The 26,447-nt window shown below is 49.2% G+C and overlaps 1 long non-coding RNA gene and 1 pseudogene across 2 annotated transcripts; one reads left to right on the top strand and one right to left on the bottom strand.

The window, feature by feature from the left end:
* The first annotated feature begins 8,746 nt into the window (after positions 1-8,746).
* Positions 8,747-18,000, top strand: LOC306649355. Its single transcript, XR_013760631.1, has 3 exons — positions 8,747-8,831; positions 17,090-17,169; positions 17,915-18,000. It is a non-coding gene; the product is annotated as an uncharacterized lncRNA (long non-coding RNA).
* LOC306649237 (large ribosomal subunit protein eL8-like) lies at positions 14,673-15,507 on the bottom strand (annotated as a pseudogene). The gene has a single exon. The product of its transcript is annotated as a large ribosomal subunit protein eL8-like (transcript).
* Positions 18,001-26,447: the final 8,447 nt, after the last annotated feature.

The raw sequence follows: 26,447 nt of genomic DNA, 5'->3' as shown, positions 1-26,447 counted from the left end.
GATGCTGCCTGCTGTTGCAGGGCTGTTTTTTTCTGGAGAGTCTGCAGTCCTTGTCTCTAAAAGAGATTGTGTCTGCTAGCAGTAAACAGGCTTTTAGCAAAATAGCTCTTTAATCCCATTCGAGCATATTCCGCACTCACAATAGAAAGGCAAATGCAAATAAAAACAAGATATCATTTTTTTAACCTAATGGTTGGACAAAGATCAAGAATTTGATACCATGCTGGGTCAGTGAGGGCATTGGACAGGAGGTACTGGGAGAGAGTGAACTGGAACCATGCTTCCAGAGAGCAATTTAGTAAGCTTATCAAAATCATAAATGTACCTTCCACTTCTGGAAATGTATTTATGCTTGCTCATACCCAATATATGGTATTTACCAATATTATCTTCAGGATATGTTTTTAAGTAAAAGATGCAAAGACTAGTAGAAAGTGTATGCCTTGATTGCATATATAGTATTTATGTTAAGCAAAACAATCATTCACATATTCAAGAAAAAATAATTTGGGCTAACTCAGGTCTGTCTACCTGTGGAATCTCTAGGGAGACAAAATGGAACTGTTTATTCTTCTCTGTAGTTGTGAAAGCTGGGTGCTCTGTACCTGTCTGCTTCAGGAAGCTACATGAGGTCAAGTTGGGTTTGCTTACTCGTCTCCTCTCAGCGCCCAGGACAGGGCCCACCTCAGAGCACTGTTGAGTGGACACCTGAATGGATGGAGGAGTGAGAAGGAACTTGACCTTTCTCTTGAGCTTGCAATCCAATGAATTCTGCGAGCGGCAACCAGGGAGCTGTACTGACCTCATATTCACGGGGGATATTGTGGAAGATCATCACAGGTGAGGGAGAAGCAGGTTGGGGCCGTACAACCCGAGGCCGTGACCTGATTATTGGTTGCTGAAAAGAGCCAGCAATCTTACACAAGAGGACCAACCGTGGAAATGGCGATCTACACAGAAACCTTTGGTGACAAGTTCAGTGTTACTGGTTAAATCATAAAAAATATGATTTATGATAGAAAATAAAGATAAGCAAAAGATGGTAGCTAGCAGTCCCACTGGGGACTGATAACCCTCCGCACTCCACTTGAGGTGTGTGTGTTCACATGAGCAGGTCACACGCACCCCCTTTCTTAACATTCCAGTTCACAAATAAAAAACACAACTGTGATCATGCAGGTCGGTCAACATTTGCCCCCGTCCTGGGTCCCGCCTGCACCTTTGCCTTTGGTGTGTTCGAGAAGCAACCCCAGATGGCAGCGCTCTTTCTGATGGCTCTCCATCACGCCGAGATGCTGCTTTCTCCCCCCGCACACAGAAGGCATTCGCTTCCCTGAAATGCCATGTTTGCCTGTGTCTTCTTCCAGAGGGACCCTCTTCTGGCCACCCTAGTCCCCACCTTCCCCTGCGACCCAGTTCCTTGGTGTTCTTCAGCCTCAGTGATCCGATGTCACATCCACAAGCAGCTTTACGTGGCCGTCTGTTTAATTGCTGCCACTCTGCATTCTTGTGACTGTGCAGACTCTGCATCTTAGTCCACCTACTGTATACAGTTGTCTCCTCTTACCCTGGGGGAATATCCACTCCCAGTGAATGCCTGCAACTGCAGAATACTGAACTCCTTACAAATTTTTCCCCATACATACACACCTTGACAGATTAAAATTCATAAATTGGAACCAGTGGAGAATAACAAAAATATGTAGTAATGAAATACACAAGTTGTAATGATATGCTGTAATAAAAGTTGTGTGAATTTGGTCTTTCTCTCAAACACTCTACTTACCCTTCTTGTGGTGACATAACATGATACCGAGTGGAAGCACTTTACGGCTTCTTTTGGTGTATCTGAATTGCCAGCATCACTGTCCTTGTGCTTTGGGGCCATTATTAAGTAAAATAAGGATTCCTAGAATACAAAAACTATGACGCTACAACTGTGGTGATAACCAAAATGGTTACCAGGTGGACAGCATAGACAGCATGGACACACTGGACGAAGCAATGACTCACATCCAGGAGGGTTGGAGCCTGAGACTTCATCTTGCTTGTTCAGAACCATTCACCGTTTAGAACCTTTTAATTGTTTATTTCTGGAAAATTTCATGTAATACTTTTCAACTATGGTTGACTATGAGTAAAATCATGGAAAACCAAAACCCAGATGAGTGGGGGAGGGGAGAACCTTGTTTTATGATTCTCAACTTCCTTTTCTTTTTTTTCTACAAGGCTGTAATCTTGCTAGGGACTGAAAGAATCATCGGCTTCGTTCTGGGCTTCAGGTGGTAGGCCCATTTACCTCTCATGACATTGTCCTGTCTTTGTCCGTTGTCTGTTACTAATAGCACAATGCCGTAGACTGAGTAAGCTATGAAGAAAAGAGGTTTATTTGGCTCACTGGTCCAAGATCAGGGGGTCATATCTGGCTGTGTCTGGATTTCTGCAGTGCCTGTATGCAGGGTAGGGCCTCACATGGTAAGAGGGAGTATGTGAGACCAGGAGAGACTGACTTTTAGAGTAGACCCACCCTGGACATGACCCATCCATCCATCAATACCAGGAATAGAGCAATCCATTCACCAGCGCAGAGTGGTGATCACCTCCTAAAGGAACCACCTCATAACATCTCAAAATGCACTTCAATTGCGACCTGAGTTTCAGGGGCACAAAGCATATTGAAACTGTAACACCTGCCTTCCAGCCTTGCCTCTTTCCGGAATAAAGGTGAATGTTTTGGCCTCCATCAAACACTTTATTTTGTTTTTTTAAAACTAGGTGGGGGAGGAGACATACTGTGTACCGAGGTGTCCTTGGCAACCCTAGTTGGTGATCTGACTCTACTCCCCTCCAATTGCTGTGGAAACCGAGACTCCTGAGTGGCCCAGTGACAGGTCTGCAGTTGGGATGTTGCCGGGACTTGGCGTCAGCCTTTCTGACTCTCCAGACTGTGGTCTTTCCATTTGAGTTATTTTGCAAATGTTCCTCTGGCTCTCTGGACTCCTAGCCAGGATTCCCACACAGGGCGGAAGGAGTCTTCAACACCGTCCAGTCCGTCCAGTGCAATTCACCTTCTGGGCTGGCAGATGGGTCCATTTCTTTGTTATCCTTCCCCACAGGGCCATGCTCAACGTTCAGTAAAGGCATTTGGGCCACCAGCCTAATCACTAAGCATGAGGGGCCCTCAAGAACAGAAACAGGCTGTGTAAACACTCCCTGCAGATGGTTGCAGAGGAGCTATGAAGTCATGTCTTGGGGTTGGGAAGCGCTGCTCGCGGGGAGAAGCCAGTGGGCTGCGTGGGTCCCCTGCTGGGGTGAAGGGAGCCAGGCTTTGTGGTGCAGCGTGCAGCTCTCCAGTAAGCGCAGCTTTGCAAAACAGCTTCCCCTTCTTTTTATGTGTTTCCTGGGCTTTCAAAGCTATGGGTATTTGGAGGGAAACATACTCCATATGCTTCTGATTTACTTACGTTAAACTTGCCAGAAGTTTCTTTTGTAAAATCTATTTCACGTCTGGGAAATGTTTCCAGCATTTTTTTTGAGACTTTTAGACCAGATATTCACACTGAAAAGGAAGCAGAAAATTGAAACAATTATTAGGATATAATTGAGACCAGGAAACCCCCTTTCCCTTTGTTACCTGAGCATTTCTGGGAGAGGTAAAGCCAGCAGGCTTCTGGCTTCACCTCCCTCTTCATGCATGGACACAGTCCTTCAAGGCCAGCACCTTTCTGAGAGCCTGAGTGCGAAGCTTTGGTTTTCTAGTTAAGTTAATCTGGGCTAAGTGTCCTTGGCCTGTTTCCTATTCAGAAATCTCCGAATTTGAGTAGGTTATAAATTTGATAAAGTGCTTTTATTTATTTATTCTTTGCCTAGAGGAGAGGGTGACATAAATCCAAGTAAAAATAATGGACATAAAACTTTCAAACTGTACTGCTAACTTTCAGATGATAAGTATTATTATTTTTATTAGCAATAAATGTCAAAACGTTGAAGAGTGCTGGGAAGAGCTGAAGAGTGGGAAAAAGAAAACAGGGACGGGCTACTTAAGCACAAAGGGAAGGCAAGGAAAGCCAGCTCACCCGTGTACTCGCGGGTTCCAGAGGTGAGACTTCGCGTTTCTAGTCGCCTGAGTTCCTCATGGAGAAGGCTGGACCCAGATCGAACATTGATCCAAGAGGAAGAGCCGGGCTCCTGAGAGGAGGGCAGAGCCCCCCTGGTCATCTACTCTCAGCTAAATTTTTAGTTATTTCCTTTAAACTTGAGAACATTTTCGGAGAGTGAAAGTTTCGTTTGGAATCCTATTTTCCATTTTCCTCCTTTTGCAGAGTTGAACAAGTGCTTCCACCCAAAACTGCTAATGCTGAGTTGCTCCAGAAATCACAGCCAGTCAAAGCAGAGGGACGTGTCATTTGTGCAGAAAGAGCTTTGGGAAAGAACGCAGGCTTTGGAAGGGGGACCGAGGCTTCAAACCAAGCCCATCTTCCAACCCCTGCAGTGATACGGTCCCAAAGGGGACAGAGGCCTGAAAGCGAAGGAAGGAAAGGCGAGCAGACTCCCAGAAGGTGGGCCATTCCATATTTCTGCATCTCAGTTTGTTCAGCTGTAAAATAAAAGTGTCTGATGCTCTGATCATGTGGCCCCTTCTTTATCAAAAGTGCCTGGCTTGTGCCCCTCCTGACAAAAGAGGAAGGGTAGAGAGACAGATGGATAGGACCGCAGCCCTGAGGTCCGCCAGAAGCCTTCACTCCAAGGAGGGGCGACAGCAAGGAGCCCCGGGGCAGCTCCCCTGAACTCCAGCTCAGGTTATTGAATTCTTTTCCAGAGCCTCTTCCATCTTAGCAAGCACCAGGATGGGTTTATCCTCAGAAAGCACCTAGGCTGCCCCCAATTTGCATGATATCAATTCCCTTTATCATTTGTTATTTAGATACTTACCACTTTACAAATGTGGGTAATTATGTACTATTGGATATTGCCTCGTATTTAAATCTGAAATTTCTTAGGTTGAGCTGGTATAAGATTAGAGATTCCTGTCCTGGTCCTTAACAGCAAACTGATTTTCTTGCCTACTTAAAAGGTGTTATTTTTAAATATGAGAACTGTGTGTGTGTGTGTTTTTTTCCTTCTAAATCAAACCAGATCTAAACTGGAAGAAACCTTAGCTTTTCCTCCCGCCCCTTGGGATCGCACACGCCTGCCTCCTGTGAGCCTCACCCCTGCAGATCCTCGCTTGGCTCTTCGCCCTGCTGTGTGAGTCTCTTCACCTAGGTCAGGTCTCTGGGCTGCCGTCTTCCCGTCTGAAGCGGGTAGTGCTTGCTGGCTTGCTCCTTTCTGGCATGATATCGGCTTGTCTGAAACAGATATTTTTCTTTCCATTTCTTTGGTAAAGATGAGGAAAGGAAAAGTAATTTTAGCAGCTGATCCAGATGCTGGGGATGCCAGGCTTCCACACAGAAGAGGGAGAAACAGTCACCACAGGTAAACTGGTCAAAATATTTTCTGAAAACCTTTCAGGAAACCCGTGGCATCATCTGGGGGATGTTTTGTGGCTGGTGTGACACTTGTTCTCCCAGGGTACATTGTGAAGTGTGTTTCCGCACGTCGTCTTGACACAGCGGTGACTTGCTGTTGTGGCCCTGACACCGTCATTTCCCATGAAATGCTGAACTCAATTCCTCTTTAAAAACAATGATGATAATAAAAAAAATCCAGATGGATTCCATATTCCAATTTAGGACCAGATGAGGATTATGCGTGAGCTCTGTCACCGCATGCCTTAGGTACAAGGGACAGAATGTTCTGTCGTACTCTATCGGAAAAACCACAGTTCTAAACATAATGTTAGAATAATGCCACTTAATTGAAATAGAAAATCGCCACCGGCTTCCCAGTGTGGCGGAAGACACCGTGTTTCCAGGTCACTTCTGTATCATTCCTGTGACCCAGTTTTCACGGTTCTGTGGGCTACATGAGTGTACATTTTATTGTGTGCAAGTTAAGATCTGGAAGAGCAATTTGTAGTTAGGTTTTCATTTGTCAGAACTCCTGTCACAATGGTCAACCCGATTTTTTCATTTACCAGGGCCTCTGTTTTGGGTTGCCAGTGCTTTCTCAGGAAAACACACCACTTAAATAAGGTCGAACTACTTTTGAATGTGCTTGAATGGACGGGTAAAAATTAAGATTTCAGAGGAGGCGAATGCCCAAGGTCAGGAGGGTAAGATTTCAAGGTCAAATTCTAGTGTGTCTGCTTTTCTGGAGGGAAGTGATAACTAAAATCAGAGAGTAGAGTTTTGGAGGGAAAAGTAAGAACAAAATGCTATTTCAGTTGTGACTTAGAACCTTTTGACTTCTCTCTCAGGCTTTCTCGCTGCTGAGGACTTGGCCATCTCTCAAAGTCCTCCAACACATGCTGGTCTTGGATATTTCCCTGGAAGCCTGAGGGGAAAGACTGCATATTTTATTGTCATGTGGCCTTCAGCTCAACCCAGTCTTGAAGTTCCAGCTCGACCCAGTCTGGAGGTTGTGACCTGTGCTGTTAACCAATCCGAGACTTTGTTTGTTTACCTTTCAAAAAATGGGGACAAGGGTTCTAATTTGGCAGTGTGAGGTAAGGAGTCGGTGGCAGACTATGACAGTGATCCTACCGCACCGCGCGCACCTAGCTGCTCCGTAGATGTTGCCTCTTAATCTCTGTGACTGCATCTGTTAGGCATTAGATGCGACTGGACCTTAGAGGTCCTTCTTCACATATGCATGTCGAGCTGCCCATTCTCAGAACACTGTTTGAAAAGAGGCCAGAGTCCCAGCATAGTACCAGAAGCCTTTGCTTATGTGTTCCTCTTGTTGACTCTCTGATTTCCCAGATGCCAGGTCCCACATGGTTCCCTGCCTCTCCCTTCCCCTGGTTCATCTGGGATTTAATTGCTCATATCTACCGTACTTCTCTGAACTCCTGACTAGCCCTTTTTCCCTTCTTGCCTGCGTTTCCGCATCGTCCCCAAATCGTCTAGGTACTTCTGTGATAATTGTAGCTAATGCCTACCAGGTGTTAGGCATTGTGCATGGTGCCTGATCCCACTTAGTCTCACTCAGCACGATCTCATGACAACCCAAACGAGGATGCTTTTATGATCTCCATCTGTAGATACCCAGGGCTCCAATCATTTGGGAAACGTGGATTGCTATGCGGCAGAAATGGGACTTGAATCCAGGGCTTGGCTCTGTGCCCGAGAGCTCAGTCAGCACCACCTGTTTGTGCACTTGGCGGAGGCAGTGTTTTTGAGCACTGGAGGGCGTGGACTCTTCAGCTGCGAGGAGGACAATTTGGCAACAGAAACCACTCAGCTGAAGCATCCAGTGGCTACGAACAGGAGGCAATTAAATCTATGACCTCTTGTGATCACCCCAAGTGTCATTCACAAATGAGAACTCTTCCCCGGAACAGGGGAGGGGTCACATTACGTAGGTGTTGGTGTTCGATGCCCAGGATGGCTGTGCTTGTCATTCTGGATAGATGAGCAGGAAATATCTCAAAGCGTCTTCAAAAGAGTACTGGATGATTGAAAGCGTCCGAGTAACCTTGGAACCTCTCAAGGTGCAGGTCTCTCTCATATGATGGAAGCTTATCCAATAGCTGTGTCCATTCTTCTGGGACAAGGGAACAGTGTGGCTTAGCAAGGGGTGGGAAAGACTATCTGCTGGCAGGAGGTGACAAGTTGGGGCGTGCCCTGCTGTCCTGCCCGCTAGCCTGGTGATGGGGCTTTCCTCTGCTTCATGGGAGTCAGCCTTGGTGGGGCAGGCACAGAGGTGCCAATGGGCAAATAGATTGCCAACTTAGAACTCAGGGAGGCAACCAGGTCATTTGGTGCTTACAGAAAAGCAAGCTAGAGAAGGCCTCGCGTTTCTATAGATAGAGTGACCTGCAGCCACCCCCACCTTTGATTGACAAGGCAAAGAAGAGAACTTCCCCAACTGTCCAGGCAGTCATAGCCAAGGGAGTACTTGCTTTGGGCTAGAACGGGGCTGAGTTTGAGTTCCCATTCCGTTGTCCATTTATTTTTGCAATACCAGGGATTGAACCTAGGGCCTCGCACATGCCAGACTGACCACAGAGATATAACTCCAGGCCCAATTCTGTTGATTTTTTTAGGAATTTGACTTTTGAAAATTTACTAATCCTTTTAATTGTAGGTAATCATGCACTGTCAATTAAAAAGTGGCTCAGACTTCTTGGATACTTAGCCAGTTGAAAGAGGGAGAGGGATACATCCCTTCTCCTGAAATCAGTTGTTTCTTGTGGATGTTCCAGTCTACAGACTGTGGCAGGGGTGATGCTGAGTGGTTTCTAAGGCGAGGCTATAGAGACCACCCAGTTTTCCCTGGTGTCTGGGGATCCTCATTCTGGGGGAGATACCTCTGCATGAGAGGGCTGACTGCGCCCTGCAGAGGCCCTGTCCTCAGATACTGTTGAGCAACCAGCTGACAAGAGCATCAAGTGCCAGCCATCTGTGAGCCATCTAGGACAGCCAGGCCAGCTGAGCCCTCAGATGACCACAGCACAGCTGACATCTGACTGCCTCTGTGTGTGCCTCCAAATGAGAACCGTTCAGTTTAGCTAACCCAGATTCCTGACTCATGGAATCACAAGGAAATCAAATAACCGTGTGACATCAGTAAGTTTTGGGCAACTTTTATGCAGCGTTATCAGCCAGAGCACGCCCCAGCTCTGAAGGTTCTTGTAAGGATGAAGTGGCAGAGTGTCAGTGGAAATCCTTCACAGCTAAGGAAGAGGTTTTCTACACTGGATCTCTTCCCATCTCGGGCTGTTGTTGGTATGCAGCATGACCTCATGTCCCTGGGATAATGTTTTCTTGCAGAGGCTGGAAGCATGCTGTGAGGTCATCCTCTCTTGGGGTGATGGCCCTCTCTTGGGTTGTGTGTTGAGCCCTAGCTGCCGCACAGGGATTAGGTATGAAATGGAGAGCATGTGAGGGACTCGTAAATTGGAGGAAGGTGAAAAGTGGGAGTGTCATGAAGACTTTTGGCCACCCTCAGAGCTCAGTCCCCTGCTGGGGAAATGACTCAGACTACCTGCTGACTTCTAACTGGCTGCTGTTCTTTTCCTGGTTCTCTTACTTTGTTCAAGTTTACCCTGGTGTGCTGGAAAGAGGACACATCTGGCAGGACAGATGGAAGGGATAGGGCTGTGGTAAAGGAGTCAGGGCAGACCCTTGAAAAAGAAGAACCACAGGCTGTCCCACCTCTACCCACAGCTAAACCCCCTCCTGCAGTCTCCTGGATGGGAGGCCCAGCGTGCCCAGGGAACAGCAGGACGGATGAGCTGATTCTGCACGGCGTGGTCCATTGGTGGAGGCCTTGAGACGCAGCTGGGCATCTCCTTCTAGTAAAGAACGGAAACACTCCACACGCTAACTTAAGAAGGAAGGCCTTTGTGCTCAGGGTATAGGAGAATCGTGAGGCAGCCGGTTGTAGACGGAGATTGGGATCCAGGGAACTGCAAAGGCAGCAGAGAGGTCTTTTGGTTTTCTTCAATTTTGGCCATGTTGTTTCTTGGTTTCTCTTGGCAGTTTCACCCATGCTGTTCGGGTGTGACTGCTGGCTCTCTGTGGCTTTGTTATCATGGTCACAGAAACAATTACACAGCTTTACATCTACGGAGAGCCTGCTGCAAACCAGGTCACCTCCCGAGTGCTTGCCATGAAATATTCTCACAAGAACCCCAGAGGCTAGTAACTGTCGGGATCTCGGTTTCACAGACGAGAAACTGAGGCATACAGTCATGGCCCACATCCGGACGGCTCACGTGTGGCGACCTTGGGGATTGAACCCCTGTGCTGAGTGTTGCCCTTGAGTCCCACACCAGCTGCCTGCCCACAGGTCTGGATCTCTGTAACAGCGTTTCTTCAACAGGAGAATTTAATTAGCTGTGGTCCAGAGAGCGGTTTTTAGTTGGATGCCCAAACCTGGCTGTGGCTGTAGCTGGGTGGGGTTAGGGACAGTTCTCTAAAAAGGGACTGTGGATAAGGGAGGAAGTACTGCTGAGGACTGAGGCAGGAGGGAAGAGGGGTCCTTGAGTCCCGTGCCCAGGTGATGACCTCCAGCCGGAGCTGCAACTAGCAAGAGGCTTCCCGGGCAGGGGAAGCCTGTCTGATGCGCCCTCTGGATGCCTTCTTTCCCCTGTCCCCAGGCAAACCTGTTCCTAACCAGCCTTCTTTCCAGGGACAGTGTCTCCTCTCTTTTCTAAGGGATGCAAACAGCAGAGATCTATGACTTTGACATTTAAAAAACACAACTTTTCACTGTTGGACTAGGAGCCGCATTGGTGTTGGAAGGGAAATTCATCCCTGTGGTCTTCCAGAGGGGTGGCCATTCTCTGTGGGTCTCTTGACCACCGGGCCTGGGGGCTGCAGGCTGTGCGCCTTTGCCGTGGTGCCTCTGGGAGGAGAGGGAACTTGGAGGCGATGTGGCAGTGGCCTGAGGCCCCCTTGAGAAGGCACTGAGGCTGGAGGCTGGGTAGCAGCAGGCATTCGGCTGTGGCTGGGAGACCAGAGGCGGCTCTACTCTTCATGCAGCACCAGGGGCCAGAGCATGGCAGCTTCCCTGAGGGCCAGCTGGGGCTCCGAGGCGCAGGACCGGCTCCCGCTGCCACACATGCCTTGGCCTCAGGAGCCTGCTCGTTCCCAAGAAGGCCCGGAGCGCATATCTGCCCCCTCTGCCCAGGACCACCCTCAACCTACTCTGCCAAGGAAAGTGGGGTCCCAGGAGCCCACTGGCAGGGAGGGCAGGGACGGGGTAGTGCAGACTCCTTTGCTTTGTCCTGGTGCCCGGCAGACAGGCATGGGCTGGGGTGCGTGGCAGCTGCCACGTGCTGAGCGCGTCCCCATCCTGGGCAGGTGGAGGGAGGGAATTAAGGGTTGAGAGTGCCCCAGAGACCTGAGCCTCCCTCCTTGACCAGAGGCCGGTGTGTGCATGGCCTCTATGCATGTCTGTGCGCGTGAGACTCCACGTCCGAGTCTGTTCTCCTGGCACGAAGGGGAAGTTCGTGGAGAAGAGGGAGGTGGCCGTTTTCCTCTATAAAGCAAATCTCAAAAGTTTAGGAATGTTAAAAAAAAATAGAAGGACTGAGGCAAGTGGCTGTGGCATGACATGGGCGCCGGGGTCCCTCTGCCTGGTTGGAGTCCCCTTCCTCCACGTACCAGCTGTGTGATTTTTGTGAAGTAGTTGGACTTCCCTGAGTTCTAGATTTCTCATTTTAAAGATCAGGTTAATCACCGTCTTTCCACCACAGGGTTCTTGCGGGGCTTAAACGAGTTAATCTTTGAAGGGCTTGGCACAGAGCACTGTAGAGGATTTATAAATGCCAGCTAGCGCTCCGATGGATCAGTGTTCCTGACAGCCTCTCGGTGTTCCGTCCTAGATGGGCTCCCCGTCCTTTCCTAAATCTGTGCCGAACCCAAGGGGACACACTCCTAGCTTCGCTGTCCTTTGCAGGACACGCCCCTCCAGGTGGGCGTCCTGGGCCTTGGGAAGTGCCTGTCTGCTGCTGTCCTTCCTCTTGGCCATGTTCCACTGGGTGTCTTCTGGCCTGATGCTCTGAGTATCTGGCCTCCTTTCTTGGCCTCACTCCAGGCTGGAACTGCTGGCAAAGTTGACCAGAACTCTCCTCTTTGAAAGCATTCAAACCACTTCCCTCCAACACAGATACATTTCCCTTCATGATTTTGATAAACTTGTTATCTAACTGAAAAAGCCAGGCTAACATCAGGAGAAAACCAGGGACAGGAGGCGGACAGGCTGTGACCTGCGAGTGTGTGTGTCCGTGCACCTGGGCCTGCTCCTGGCTGGGCGTCCCCTGGGGAGGAGGTGAGGGAAATTGGGGGCTGGGACTCCCCATGGCTGTTCACGGAGCACCTTTGGAGTTTGAGTCTGAAGATGAGAGTTGAACTTTGCCAGTTCATTCATTATTTAATCCTTTAATTGATGAGCATGGCGGAGAGAGACAGCCGCGCATCCTTGGCAGGGAGGCTGGTTCCATTTGTTTGTTTATTATGGCTGCACAATTCATCTACTGGAGGGAGAGTGGTGGGAGGCCACCCAGCTTCATGGTTCAAAATGCTGTTATAAATAACAATTAATCCACTTAGATATCTGGCTCCATTCAACCTGAAGAACCCACTGGAATGAGACTCTGGAGCAGAGCGAGGAAGTGTGTGCACAGTTTCTGGGTCTGTTCTCTTACTGGGTGGTCCTTCCACACGTGCCTGCAGCTCTCCAAGGCGATTCAGGAGTGTGGGCGTCACCTCCCCACCCTGTGGTCTTGTGCAGCACCTCCTCTTTGACAGTCAGCCCCTATAGTCCCTTGGGCCAGCTCTTGAATTGCCATGTTAAACCATTGAATTTTCTATGACTCTTTTGTTACCTGTACATTATTTTCTTAGAAAGATTATGAGTTCCTCGAAGGCAGGGATCATCCCTCAGTGTGGGTACGGGGCCAGTGCTTGGTAGCAATGGAAGTGACAGCCGCTTGAGGGCTGAGGTGTGCCTCAGTGGTGGAGCACTTGCCTAGCACGTGCGAGGTCCTGGGGTCGATTTTCAGCACGAGAGGACAGAAGAGAAAATGGCTTGAACTCCTGCTGCATCCCAGGACCTGGTCTTCACAGACATTCAGCAAGATCTGAACGTGGAGAGAGGGGACTGTAAGTTAAATAAGTAGAACACCGAAGGCCTGGGACTGGCTCTGCTCTTTGAGTTGCTCCAGAACCAACTTCAGCCTAACTTAGCACATAAGCAAACCCAGGCTCAACTTAGAAGCTCCCTTTGGGGGAACCAACACCCGGGTTTCGGCCAATCACAAGTAGTGGAGTGTCAACCTCTGGTTGGCCATCTCTTGATCCTGGTGAGCTCTCCTCACTGTCCACACGGCCGACTTGAGCTCTGTGATTCTCTTTTGCCTCTGAGTCACCTGTACTTTCTCCTCAGGCTTACGACATGTCTCACACAGCCAGAAACCAGAACCCAGTTGAGGTACCTGCCATCTGTTATGCTTTGTGACTTCCAGGTCTCCTTTTCTTACTACTGGGGCTCTGGTGCTATTACACATATTCCTTAGGCCAGGCATGTGGGTTCTGACCCTCTTCTATGTCTTGTCTCAGCGTAAATAATGGCAGCAGTGTCGTGATTTCCAGCAGCACACCTATAAATCTTGATCCCAGGGCCTCCTGAGCACAGGGAGTAACTTGTTGAAACCAGTCTTCTGCGGGCAGGTCACGGTGTGGCTGAGATTGCAGGGGTTAATCTCCACGGTGACACCAGATTTGTCAGCTGAGGTGCCATTAGCCCTGGCTGTGGGACTTTCCGGTCTTTCCTGCTGCAATTGTAACTGACAAGTGGCTGGCGTGTCATGTGAATAGTGAGATAAAGCAGGCACTCAGCTCAGCACTGCATGTAAAACAGGAATCACTTGAATGTCATGGCCATTGTCACCAGTGGATATTAAAGCCTTTCTGCTTTGAAACAAAAGGGGAAGAGCAATGAGCTTTCTGGCGTTTGTTTACTCCCGGAGCCTTGGAGGACAGGTGGCAGCATTCAGCATGGAAGATAGCTCCCCCTGAGAGCAGCCCCATTGTTATGGGGTCACACTTCATGGTGAATAGGGACTTCTGAGGAGAGGAAGCAGAAGCAAACCTCCTGTTGTGTATCGCTTGCTTCCAGTTCAAGCTGTCTTTCTATTTTGCTCCTCGTGTTTCTAAAACTGCAGACCAGAGCCAGTGACTCGCTCCCCCTCTTCAGTTGGTTCTGGGGTCATAAATAGAGCCTTCCTCCAATTTTCCAATTTGCGGCCACTTAAGTTGGACGGTCCTTGTCTCATCCAGTAGTATTTTGATTAGCACTTGAAGCATGAGAAGGCTGGATTGTCTCCTAAAATTCTTGAAAGTTAAAAAAAAAAAATACTCAACTTTTTGTTACAAAGAAATAATGCAGGTTCATTTCAGAAAACTTGGAGTATATTGACAAGAAAATGAAAACAAAACAAAACTAAAAATAAAAGTCATCCATAATGCAGTGTCCAGAGATTAGCACAGTCAAGATTTTAGTAAATCAATCCGGTGCCATGGCACACACCTGTAACCCCAGCCACTGGGAGGCTGAGGTTGGAGGGATTGCAAGTTCAAGCCCAGCCTCAGCAACTTAGAGAGGCCCTATCTCAAAATAAAAAATAAAAAGGACGGGATGTAGCTCAGTGGTAGAGCACCCCTGGGTTCAATCCCCAGTACTGAAAATGAAAAAAAAAATTTTGGTGAGTATGTTTTTTAAACCTCTCTGTCTATTTTTACTCCTATTCCCGCTCCAGACCCATCTCTGTCTATAAATAAACACCCTTGCACACATCTGTTATCAGCGATTATGTATTTGTATACTGAATATGATACTTTGCAGTCTGGATTTCCTTAAATGTTTTTATGTCAATAATTCTGTAGCATTTATAATGGATGCCTCACACCTTTTAATGTTCTGTATGCAATAATGTTTGACTACATTACTTTATAACAAAGTCTGTTTTTTCGTTTTGTTTTGTTTTTTTTGGTACCAGGGATTGAACCCAGGGGTGCTTAACCACTGAGCCACATCCCCAGCCCTTTTCTTTTTCTGGATCAAGGACAATTTGCTATTTTTATGTACAGAAACCCAACGGTGTACGTCCATCCCAATCTCGTGGCGAGTTCTTTAGCCTTTGCCTTTCCCAGCTTGGCGAAGCGAGCCACAGATTTTGGACCCAGGACGTTGCCTCCCCAGTGGCGACGGACTCATCACGTCTGTCATTGGAGTTGATTCTGATAGCTTCCACCAGCCAGAGCTCCTTTGTCTTCCGAGTTCACCTGTGTGAAGGCAGCCGTGGTGCCCATCTTCCTGAACCAGACACCCCAGCCTGGCCTCCCCTTGATGACGCAGTAAGGGACTCCCGCCTTGTGACACAGGGCGGGCAGGCAGACACCCAGCTCGATGCAATCCACGTCAGGTGCAGTCACCACCAGCTGAGCCTTCTTGTTCTCTACGCAGGTGGTGACAGTACTGACCCCTGCTCGGAGGACTGGTGATCTCTTTGTGGGGACATCCCCTTTGCCAGCAGCCTTCTTCTCGGCCTGGGCCAACAGCCTCTGCTGCTTCTCCTGCTTCGTCTCTGGTCTGTACCTGTGGGCCAGCTGGAGCAGCTGGCGGCTGGCGGTCTGAGGCCTGGGTGAACTGGTTAATCGCAGGAGGCACTTTGAGCCGCTTATAGAGAATAGCCCTTTGCTGCTGTAGCAGGATGTAGCGGGGCCACTTTACAAAGCGAGTAAGGTCCCTTTTGGGCTGGATGTCCTGTCTGATGCCGAAGTTCTTCAGCCTCTTCTCGAATAGTGGGTTCACCACCTCCTTGGTTTCCTGCTTCTTTACCACGGCGGGGGCCGGAGCCACCTTCTTCCCCTTGGACTTCTTTCCTTTCGGCATTTTGGGCAGCTGGAGGAGAAAGAAAGCCCCAGCCCTTTTTATTTTTTATTTTGGGACAGCTCTTGCTAAGTTGTTTGGGCCTCACTAAGTTGCCGAGGTTGACTTTGAACTCATGATCCTCCTGCCTCAGCCTCCTGAGCTGCTGGGATCACAGGCATGCACCATTGCCCTTGGCTACAAAGTCTTCTTAACACACCTGTAGCAATCCCTTGTCCAAGCAGGCCAGGGCAGCACAGACTGCATGGGAATTTCTCCAAGCTGGGAGGATGGTTCTACCTGCATACCATACAGGTACCATTCTGTGAAGAGAGGTTTTGCTAAACGGAGGTGAATGCTGGTTCTGGGAATGTGGAAGGAATAGAAAACTACAGTGTGTTTTTCAAAGTAGTTTCGCAGCAGTTTTGGCTGTTTTATTTGAGAACAAATATAATTTCCTTCACTCCTTGTTTTCTTCCAATATACCTAGCAGAGGCCAGAAAACACTTTGACTGTGGAGCCAAAACATAGGCAATAACAAACTGGCAAAAAAATCACATTGACTGTACTAAACACGAAGGATGTGCGAGAAATTTTGGTGAGTGTCTGGAGTGTAAGGAAGTAAGAATGTCCCCGCTCCAGATGAGCATGGGGCCCTGTGGCTGCACTCCCCACCCGCCCAGTGCAAACTGCCTTCTTGTTCTTTGTAGTAGTTTCCCAGTTTCCTTCTGGGTATATTTGCACCCAGCTCAAAGGGCATGTTCACAGTCAGCCTCCCTCGCAGGTGAGGGTAGACATGGGAGATTCTGGCCAATGAGTGGTGAGGGGGTGTCTGCCAGGGGCTCTGGGAATGCTCCAAGTTTTCCTGTAAAAGAGCTGAGTTGGGTTTTTAGGCCAACAGTCCTGGAGATGCTCACGGGACATTCAGGAGGAAATGAAGTGACACAGTGGCTTGTTCTGATTTTTTGGGATGTTTACTGATGTGCCCACACGGGGCCTTTGGGGGCACGATGCCGTGAGTGATCAGAGCACCCTATCAGGTGCCATTACAGTCATCTCCATTTTGTAGAGGGTGAAGCCAAGCTTTGAGCCACTCCGGGATGCAAAAATTATACCCGTGCCAACACCTGTCACCCGAGAGCGTCCAGGTGGTTTCGGGTGGTCTTTGTGAATTATGGGGAATGTAAATGGTTTGGAAAACTGAAGACAAGGGGGTTTGGATTTCCAACCCAGAATGAAGAGGCCTCTCAACTAAGCGGCACTGGAACGTGCACCTGGAAGGTACCAGGGCTCCCTGAGAGCACTGGGCACAGGAGGCCGCAGACACCAGTAGCTACCGCAGCGCACCACGAGCAAGGTTCGTGCCATTAGCTGAAACTATCAGAGGCTGAAAGGCAGCGTGGTGTCTGCTGAAGAGAGGACAAGTGGGTGGGGTGGTGACCGATTAAAGAGCTGTCTGTTTAAAGGGGCTGCTTTGAACGTTGGCGCTAAGCTGGGGGGAAGTGTCTGGCGACAGCGTTGCAGCTCTGCCCTGGCCTTCTGATCTGTTCTCATCAGTTTGTGATTGGCATGAATATTTACAAAGAGGTTTATTACCTTCACGTAGCGCGAAGCTGCGTGCCTAGGGGGCATGATGGATGTGAGCAAGAGGATGGGACCAGGTTCCACCAGACCAACACACTGGCGGTAAGTGCAAGTCCAGCAGCTCACCCTGCCTGGGATGCGTGTCTTCAGGGAGCCAAGCCTGACGAGGAGTGTCAACTGACAGTCAGGAAGCGTCACCCTGACTGGCATTTACAGGCATGTTGGTTCCATGCCGCCAGTGCTACCTTATTCTGGAAGTCACTGGAGATGTCCTTCCAGAACATAGGCCTGCTTCTTTTGTACAGATGTTCCCAATGGCTCCCCCAAGTCCAGACGTCAAGGTTTAGCTTGCCTGTCTCGTCCTGATGGCTGATTTTCAGCCCGTACTTCTGCCCCCCACTTCAGGTGCTGCCAGGACAGTCTGTTCCTGGATGGCTCTGGTCCCGCTGCCTCAGTGGCTTTGCTCGTCCTGGAGAACCTGGGGCCTCCCTCAGCCTCAGCCTCCTTGTTGGAGGCTTTGTTCTTAGGAAGGTGGGGAGGGACCCTCTTCTATCAGTCTGCCAGGTTCCCTGCCTATTCTGGTACCTGGCGGGACCTTTCTGTGTGCTGTGGTTTGTCCCCACCCAAACTTACCCTGTGTGTGGTTCCCTAGCATGGCAGTGCTGGAGATGGGGGCCACGGGGGTGCTCGGGTCACTTGGCGGAGCCTCATGAATGGAGTAACGGCTTTCTTGCATGAGTGGGTTTTGTTCTCAAAGCACCAGATTGTCATAGTGGCGGGTTGTGCAAAGCACCTGTGTTTGCACCTGCTTGTGTATGCACCTGCTTACCCTTCCACTTTCTGTCAGGAAGTTGAAGCAGTTGGAGGCGCTCACCAAATGAGGCCACCCAATCTTGGACTTCCCAGCCTGCAGAACCAAGAGCCAAAATAAACCTCTTTTCATTTGAAATCATCCAGACTCGGGTATTCTCTTATAGCAACAGAAAACAGATGAAGACCACCACCACAGGACTCTGCACCCAGAGGTCCTCAAGTCTCAGGGTGATTTGTTTACTTCTCTCCCTTGAAGAAATGACCAATTTGGTGATGGTCTTTGTATCCCTTGTGCCTGGCTCAGTGCTTTCTACTGGGAGTATTGAAAGTTTTGTTGGGCAGAATAGAAGGTGATTCCCTAGTTCTAGTGATATCCCTTGTTCCACTTCTGTGGGACACTGCTGGGTTATTATAAATACCCATTTTATAGTTTTGCTGGTCCCTTCTGGAGAAATAAGTGAATGCTATTAGGAAACGTCATGGAGATTGGCATGGTGAGGCAGAAGGGAACAGTCTCTGAGAGGGAGAGGGATAGACTGGTGGACAGACTTACAAATATTGGGTGTGGATTGAATTTTAAGTACACAGGAGCCATCAGGACAGCGCAATTGATGCCGAGCCAGGCAGCCATGGGCTCAGGTCCACACTGTGCCAAGCTGGCTGAGTAACTCTCAGCAGACTGCTGAACGTCTTGGAACTTTGGTTTCCGCATCTGTAAATCGAGCACCGCCCTTGAAGAGAGACTGAGGACGAGTGAGACAGTGCACACCGGCACCTAGCCCAGGGCAGTGCTTCAGGGAGCTCCCAGCAGGTGCTTGCTTCTGCTGGGAAGCAGAACGGCTGCTCCTGGGGATTTAGGACACATGCGCAGTGTCTTAGAGGTGGACCAGGGGTTGTTCTTCCTGGTTCCAGATGCAAAAGTCCAATGGGCAAAAGCTGCAGGGAGACAGAGCTAAGCACCATTCCAGTGCTGAGAGCCACCCATCTGAGCAGGGCTTCCAAGAGGGCAGCAAGTTCCCTGTCCCTGAGGCTTGGAGCTCAGGCTTCTGTTTGCACTGGTGGTGTTGTGGAGGGACCCTAGCCATTAGGTGAGTGGCAGAGCTAAGATCTTCCACTAACGTTTGAGAGTGACGATCTGCAATTTCAGGGCAGGGGCCAGTTCTAGAAGAAAAGTGAGCCAACCCATGTATGCATGTGTATTTTTCATTTTATTTTATTTTTTGTGGGGATGGAACCCAGGGATTTTCTGCTACTGAGCTACATTTAGACAGGGTCTCGCTAAGTTGCTGAGGCTGACCTCAAACTTGTGATCTTCTTGCCTCAGCCTCCGGAGTAGTGGGACTACTGACAGCCCCCTGCATCCGGCCAACCGTGTGTTCTTTATAGTAATTTTACTGTTTTGTTTGGCCTCCTGGCTTCAAGAAGAATGGGCTTGGTTTGGACAGCTAGGCTCTGGGAGGGCATGTGTACTGGGAGCTCTCCACCCGTGCAGAAGCGCTCCTCTGCTGGGGCAAGAGACACTGCCACAGCCCGAGTCCCACCCCCACCCAAACCCCTGCTCACCCACTGGGTGAGTGACTGCGTTTATGATTCGGCAAAGAAAGACGATCCTCAGTACCCAGATCCGAGCGCTGCTCACTGATGTCACGGTCCTGTTCTAGAACCTCTCTGCTAAAAATTCTTCCTGCACTCACAGGGCATCGTTAATCTTCGACTATGCTATGATCATATCTGAGTACTTTTAGTTCTTATAATAAGCTAGGAGGCAAAATTCTTTTTTGGGTGTATATGAGTGAAGAAATATTCCTTCTGCTGGACCCCACGCCTCTTGGAAGTCCCTGGCATATGCTGCTGCTAACCCCAGACCACCAGTGCATCCTGCTGGCAGTGAACGGCTTGGGTTCCTTTGGAGATGGCCTCCAGCGGGAAGTCCTGGAAGCACAACCCTCCCTCCCTCTGCCTCCCCAAGAACAACAAGAGTCAACAAATCTGGAACCCTCGCCTCTGTCCTCTTGGAAACAGTTGTTACTGAGAATCCGATCAGCCCACAGTGCAGATGGCTTGATTCAAGTGTCTCCATCGGGAGGACGCAGCTTCAGGAGTATATATAGCCGGCTCTCGTCGGATTCCGTCCTGTTGCTACTTATCACTCCATAAATCAGTAAACAGCAGCATGCCACCACCAGCGCCAACCGTCAGCTGGACAGATTCGAGTGCCTGTAATCTCATCTCCACTTCCTTTGAGCTCCTGAGGAAGAGAGGCTGCCGGAGGTTTTATTCCATCACTTTTGCTGTTTGCTCTTTAATGTGAGGACGCTGGCCACACAGTCGCATCTCCAGAGTGATCTGGGACCTGAGGGAGTGGGAGGTCTGTTGCGGGTGGAGGATGGGATGGAGACCGCAGGGCACCAGGGAGGAGGGATGAAGAGTGAGGTCCTCTTCCTCCCTGGGTCTGTCCTGGCAGAGCCCGAGCACTGGGCTGGGAAGCAGCTATACCCCAGAGGAGCTGGGGATGGGGCTGAGGCCTTGGCTGCCCAGCGGCTGCCCAGCGGCTGCAGGTGGAGCTTATGGCGAAGAGACTGGAGGAGACTAAAGACCTGGCAGCCCTGGGGGCTCCCCTCAGCTCTGCAGCAGGGCCGGCAGAGGCTGGGGTTCTGGCAGCCTCCCCTTGTGAGCGCATCGTGAATTACCTTGTGATAGTTAATGTCAGACAGATGAGTTTGTGCGCGGATGGTGGGGGTGTGCTCAGCTCCTGAGGGTGCCTGCCCAGGTGGGGACAGCTTTGGTTTTCATCCACAGAGACAGAGAGAGGGACGGGAGGGGTGGGGGAGCGTGAGAGTTCGTGCCTGGAATTTTTTTTTTTTTTTTTTTTTTTTTTTTTGCGGTGCTGGGGATCGAACCCAGGACTTTGTGCTTGCCTTAGGCAAGCACTCTACCAACTGAGCTATATCCCCAGCCCTGTGCCTGGGTTTTGATCCGTGGGAATCTGTTCGACAGGGCTGGACAATTTCACAATATGCACACTCCTTGTGGTGACTCTCCAGCGTCCTGGTTGCAAGTGAGTCAGTGTAAACCTCCCTAAAATTTCACCCCCTCCTTTCCCTTTTGTTTCCCCAACCAGAGGTCATGTTACTTAGAGAAACAAGAGGGGGGCTCACCTGGGGGGCTGGTGGAGTTCGTCCAGGACAGATGAGGTGGTTGAGGTGGAGCGGGCGAGGGCCAGGGTGCAGGGGTGCGTCCTTGTCTTAGGCCGAGTCGGGGAAATAATGGGATTATCCAAAAGTGGGCATGCCAGGGAGAGGTCCTCAGCAGTGACGCCACACCCTCCAGCTGCTGGGGACAGGTCTGCTCCTGGGAGCCGGAAGAACTCGGCCAGGAGAGGAGGATCCAGGCACAGCACAGGTCCTGGGAGGCCACGCAGGGGGAGGCGGGAGCCGATTCAAGATAGCTTTCAGTCTTCCAAGCCAGGACACCAGGAGGAGGAATGGAAGGGGAGGCAGAGGCCCAGGGCCTGGCACGGCGTGTGGTGACCGGGCTTTCCTTCATCAATTTTGATCTACAGTCCAGGCTCCGTATCTGGGGTGCTGAATCCGCAGGGTTAACCAACTGGGGATCGGGAATATTTTAAAAACTGTGTGTATTTTGAACACGTGCAGACTTTTGTCTTGTCATACAGTATCATAGCCATGTAGGTGGTGACCCGTGTTCTAAGCTACCTAGGGATGGTCCGCAGGGTGCGGAGGATGCAGGTAGGTCTCTGTGCAAACCCTGCCCCGGCCCACGTGGGCATCCTTGATCAGCACGGTCCTGAATCAACTCCTCGTTACTGAGGGACAATTCGTTATGTTTAATTCTAAGTATTTAAAAATTTCTATTATGACTTCTACATGGGTTCCTAAATAATGGAGAAATCTATTTTTAATTTCTGATTGATTGAATTTTTAAGAGAATCTTTTTCTTCTGTGCTGGGAATGAACCCAGGGCCTTGCACATGCTAGGCAATGTCTGTCTCTAACACTTAAAGTACATTTTAAATAGAGTTTTATTTTAATTACCCTAGGTGACGAGAAATAGCATGACACCTGAGTCCTGAAAATATTTTGAGTGTTTATTTGTCAAGCATGGCATGTGTCCTAGAGAATAGTGTACAGGTTAAACCACTTGTAGGATATGGTATTAATGTCTCAGTGTCTTCTTTTACTTCTCAGCCTTCCCTTTCACTCAGAACGTGACCCTTGGGGCGTCACATCATGTGCAGAATTCGGTTCTCCCCTGCTTTGTACAGACTCCAAGTCCAGTCTCTGATTCCCTTAGGTGTGGCTATTAATCTTCACAGTTCTACCTTCTTAGAATCAGCATTTTCCCAAGGCAACCCAGCTTTAGTGTTTGTTTGGAAGTCTGATGTTATAAACCTTTCTTTTTTTTTTCCCTTGGGAATTTCTGCTTTCATATTGTAGGCTCAGCAATGCATTCACAATAGGTTGATTGCAATTCTTCCATCATCTGACTATTTGGTGGTAGAATGCTGTTTCTCCTAAGCATGATATTGCCAGATGTAGGACTCTCTAGATATTCTCTACTGGCTAACTAAATCTTATCCTTTCTCACCTTTTTGAATGGGTCAGGAGTTAAATGTAATCATCAAAAATACCCAGGGTCTTCCCTGGTGAGAAGGAACTCTCCTTGATAAGGGGGGATTGACACTATCTTCTCTAGTGTGTGTGGCTCTTGCCTCTTACCCATCCAGCTGGAATAGTTGACATCAAACTTCATATCAATGTGTCCCTTGCTTATTAACACAAAGATGTCTTAAGCAGGAAATCCAAAGGAAGAAGAAAGAGTATTAGCAACACTCGGGAGGAATGGAAGGAGAAAGAACAAAGGAAAAAAGCGGAACAGACTTGGTCTTGGTTTATACATAACTGAGCAGCCATAGACAAAGGTATATGCTCTGGGACCTGAGGTTTTTGGAAAGAGTCTTCTTAATAATCAATTAATTAATTCATTAATTTTTTTGTGTTGCTTGGGATTGAACCCAGGGCCTCATGCATGCTAGTCAAGCACCCCACCACTTAGCTAAAGCCCCACACCTTTTTAAAACATTTTGAGATAGGGTCTTGCTCAGTTGTGGAGGCTGGCCTTGAACTTTGGCATCTTCCTGCCTCAGCCTCCTGAATTATTGGGATTGCAGGCGTGTACTACTGTGCCTGGCTATAATTTATTAATAGTAAATAGAGAAAATACAAAGGATTGATTTCCTACCAAGTTTGTGCTCTGGCTTGGGGGCTGTCTGGATCAGGGTTAAAAGCATAAGAAACATCCTTTGTATGAAGGGCTTACTATTTAGTTTGTTCAGGAAGATAAAACCAACAGTAGGGGCAATGCTCAGCTCTGCCGGCTGCCACCGGATGCAGACAATCACAGTGGCACTCAGGGTTCCTCGAGTGTGAGTTCACCAGGAGCCAAGGGAGCTGAATCAGAAGAGAGAGGTGGGGGCCTTTACTTGGGAGGACAGATTATATTTTAGAGGGGCCAAGAGAAAGGCAGGGACCAACTCTGCATAGAGGACACGCCTGTGTTCCTGGTGGAGGCTAATCGTGGAGCAGTCTGATGCAGACTCTCAGACTACTCTGAGTGTGTGGACACACTGTTTATAATACAAATTCTTGGTTGATTAGTAGTTACTTCAGACTGTAATTTGAATATGACCAATATATAAGCTCTTCTTGGACAGTAATTATATAAAAATCAGTTGTGGGTTTTAATTTTTCTATAATTTGCAACTTTCTGAATCTGTGAAATACCTTCAATGAATAATTAGTTGGTATTTGCAAAAGCTTAGCTCTCTCTAGAGAAAGATGCTATATTAATATAAAGAAAAAGGCCCTGGATGTCAAGCTTAGCACCTCTGAGCCTGGAAGGACCAATTAGTCCACAAAATAAATCCCTAGAACAAAAGTTGATTTGATGATCTGTTACACAGAGGAGTCAAGGCAAGGCAACAAAAATCACAAGTGACTTGGCTGGGAAGAGAGAGGGAAGACTGAACCACCAGAGAAAGAGGAGTCTTGATTTTTATCTTGCTTTTAGTTTAACCAATGTCTGCAAAGGGGAATATGGCATTTTAAGCCACTTTTGGGCCAGGACAAGAGGTTCAGCCTATCATTCCTGTGCATAATTTGGTGCATGTTGTAACACAGCAGCGGTGGATACCAGTCCTAAGTTCTGGTAGGTAAAACCTCAAGGCAGATAAAATGTCTTTTAAAATAAATGAAAGCCATTTGATGGTAGCCTGGGAGATTACAAAAATCAGGCATATATTGAAAAAGAAGAATGGCTTTTCTCATAGGGGAACTGGGAGCTCCAAGAAATAATATGTGTTACAGTAACTAACCAAATCTCATTCCTCACTCTGGATCCCTCTTCCCTGAGTAAATACTATATATTAGCTCTTGGTTAGAGGCCTGTAGAAGGCCCAGCTATGTTTCTGGGCCTAGGCTGGGACTGCAATTCTCTGGAAGCCGATTTCTTACTGTCGGGCTTGATTTTCTAACTGGCTCATCTCCACAATTCCACCCAGCCAGCCCTCCTGGGCTCCGTTTCCCTAGAAGCCTGCTTCCTGCAGCCAAACGCCAAATCTTCCTCCTGTTACTCCACTTCTATTGGAAAGTGCAACACTCTTTTTTTTTTTTTTAGAGTAAGGACTTGAAAACATCATTATAGAAAAAAATGTTCCTTTCTGTTTCTAACTTAATCTCCTTTTCTCACTGGGTGCCATGCCCCGAAGAGATGTACCGAGAGGTGGCTGTGTTAATTCCAGTGGTAATTCCTCTAATTAGTCAGCTTGAGCGGCTGTAAGAAATACCATAAACTGGGTGGCGTGTAAACAAGAGTTTTGTTTTCTTCTGTTCTGGGGGCTGGAAGTCTGAGATCGAGAAGCCAGGATGTCCTGGGCCTGGTGAGGACCCTCTCTGCAGCCTGCCATGTGGGCTGTCCCCCGCCCCCGGGCTCCAGGGCTGTGCTACACCCCTCACCTCTAGGTGCCAGTCACTGGGGATTAGAGTTTAGCCTGGGAATTTGTGGGAGTCATGAGTTTCAGGCCCCTGTTTTACAGGTGAAGCAACAATGGACCAGAGAACTGGGGACTCATGGCAAAGCCGTGAAAATGGGAAGCCACCGGGAGAGAGCCTGATGGTGCTATTCACTGTGCAGTTGGCCCCTAGAATCTGCAGGGGTGAGTTCTGCACCTTCAACCCACTGGGCATGGAAAATGTTTGGAAAAAAAAATTCCAGAAAGTTCCAAAAAGAGGAACTCGATTTTGCTACGTGCTGAGCACCGTGCTAGGTCCTCATATGCGAGGCGATGTGTGGGTGCCTCCTGCTGCAGAGCCTCCTTTCTCTGGTTCTGAGAGGTCTGGCCTCACGCTCTGCTTGTGTGCTATGTGGTGGGGCCTGGGATGGCTGAAAACGTGCGGACTGTTTCCTCACTGTTATTCCTTAAAAAGTACAGCAAGGCAACTATTTATATAGCGTGGACATTGTAGCAGGCATTGTAAGTCATTGAGAGTGCTTTAAATTATACAGGAGGAGACGCACAGGGTCTCTGCAAATCCTGTGACATTTCATGTAAGGCACTTGAGCATTTCTGGGTTTTCGTGAGCGTTTCTGGTATCTGCAGGGTGAGGACGTGGATCCTGGGACCAATTTCCCATGGACACCAAGGGACAACTGTGATCAGAGAGGTGGATGACTACGATGGACCCTGCTCGAAGGGAATGGCATATGGAAGCAAAACCCCCCAGTGTGCTTCAGAGGTGGCCTCCTCCACTTCTGCATTCATAGAAGGTGGAGGCATTTACAGGGCACACCAGGTTGGCTTGGGCCAGAGATGAAGAGCCCACGGCCCACCTGCTACCTTGGCTGCTGAGTGAGTCAGGATGCTCAGCAGCCCTGCAACCCAGAACGGAAGCACTGTGAAGCCTGGAGAATAGGCTTTGGCTTTGGCAGGTGATGGGAGCTTTGGCCCAAGGGCGATGGCAACTGGAAAGGGGATGGTTCTTGCACCTGGGTTCAGCCTGTGCACCAGTGAGGGGGCATGGCTGGCTGTGGGGTGGGGTACAGCCTGAGCAGGACTATGGCCACCTGACCACCTGCGGCAAGAGGCCCAGGTCGCTTGGGACAGCTGTGGGCAGTCTCCAGGAGGACTGTGGGAAGGTAGGGCCTCGTAGCTGGGTGCCCTGGCCTGGGGTAGAGGTGGTCTCAGAGAGCCGAAGGTCGGCTGAGCTGCACAGGGCGGGCACGGAGGGGACAGGTGCTTGGGCAAGCCTTGCAGGGAGTCTCCCATGTGGTCAATGCCCTGTCTATGGCCACACATGGTGATTTCTTTTAAGGTCCCCAGCAGGCAGAGTGGGCAGCTCCAGGGAACATGCCAGACCCTCCATGGAGGCTGCTGGCCAGCTCAGCCTCTGACCTCTGGCTGCAGCTGGCCAGGTTCTTTCCTCTTCTCCAAGAAACCTTGCCTCAGCCATGGGCGCATGATGATTCCCAGCCTCTCACCTTAATTTCTT

Source organism: Sciurus vulgaris, assembly GCF_902686455.1.
Source record: "Sciurus vulgaris genome assembly, chromosome: 18".
Taxonomy (NCBI): domain Eukaryota; kingdom Metazoa; phylum Chordata; class Mammalia; order Rodentia; family Sciuridae; genus Sciurus; species Sciurus vulgaris.
The sequence above is the reverse complement of the archived record's forward strand: the minus strand, read 5'-3'. Positions and strand labels throughout refer to the sequence as shown.